The sequence below is a fragment of the Octopus bimaculoides genome, chromosome 17 (genome assembly GCF_001194135.2).
Source record: "Octopus bimaculoides isolate UCB-OBI-ISO-001 chromosome 17, ASM119413v2, whole genome shotgun sequence".
Taxonomy (NCBI): domain Eukaryota; kingdom Metazoa; phylum Mollusca; class Cephalopoda; order Octopoda; family Octopodidae; genus Octopus; species Octopus bimaculoides.
Window position 1 is genome coordinate 53,111,311 of NC_068997.1, and position 1,243 is coordinate 53,112,553.

The following is a 1,243-nucleotide window of genomic DNA, read 5'->3' on the forward strand; positions in this document are numbered from 1 at the left end:
ATATATATATATATATATATATATACGTATATGTGTATGTGTGTGTGTGTCTGTACATACGTACACACATACATAAATATATATATATATATATATATAATATATGATACATATATATGTATATATATATACACAAACATATATATACTTATATATTTATATATTTGTACACACACAGACGCATATATATTTGTGTATAGCATGTTCGTTAGCGTATGTATGCGCGTTTGCGTAATAAATCGAATACCAACATACATCTGTTTCATCAAACAGCTCCAACATATTTAAGTTCATGCAAATCTTATAAATATACAATTTATCTCTCACGTCACAATCCTGTCTAATTGTCTACAACATCCTACGCACTCAGTTCCTCCTCATTGTATGTGTCCGTCTCTGTTTATGTCGCCATATTTGTTTACCTCTTCATGTATTTTGCTGTTTTCCTCTCAGTTACTTTGCTTGAATATACGCCATTTAAACACCCTACCTTTTTCTGTCTTTCTCTGTGGTCTTCTACTTGGGTGTGAGTCTCTCTGTCCCTTTCTCTCTTCACATACCTATATATATATATATCTTTATGTATTCATATACCTGTCTGTCCGCTTTTCCGTCTGAACGTCTGCCATCATATTTGTTTGTCTGTGCCGTGAAATACTTCAGAAGAAAATGGCTGCCGTGAAGTATTTCAGGGGAGCGTTTCTGTATAAGAAGTTCAAATACAACATAACCTCAAAGATATTTTATAGGTAGTCGATAAATTTCAATCAGCCGATATCATCCACACAATTAGCGGAGAAAAGCATCCCCTAGAAATATTTTAAATTTAAAAATACTACGTGATTTTATATCAGCGTAATGACGATTTGGAACCATATTTTAGCGAAGCGTGACGCGAACCACACGTCCACTAGTTATGCACCGTGCCAGACACTAAGACTTAGCATACATACAAACAGGTATTCGTGAATAAATGAATATCAGCTATTCAACGTATTTATTTGTGTGTGTGTGTGTGTGTGTGTGTTTTTGTGTGCATGTCGTATCTGTGTGTATGCGAATATTTATGTGTGCATGAATATATACTATTTCATATCTTGTTATATGCATTAGAAATGCATACATACGTATATTTATAGATATGTGTATGTTTCTGTGTATATGCACATACACACACACACACATACACACACATACGTATATAATTATATATATATATATATATATATATATATATATATAT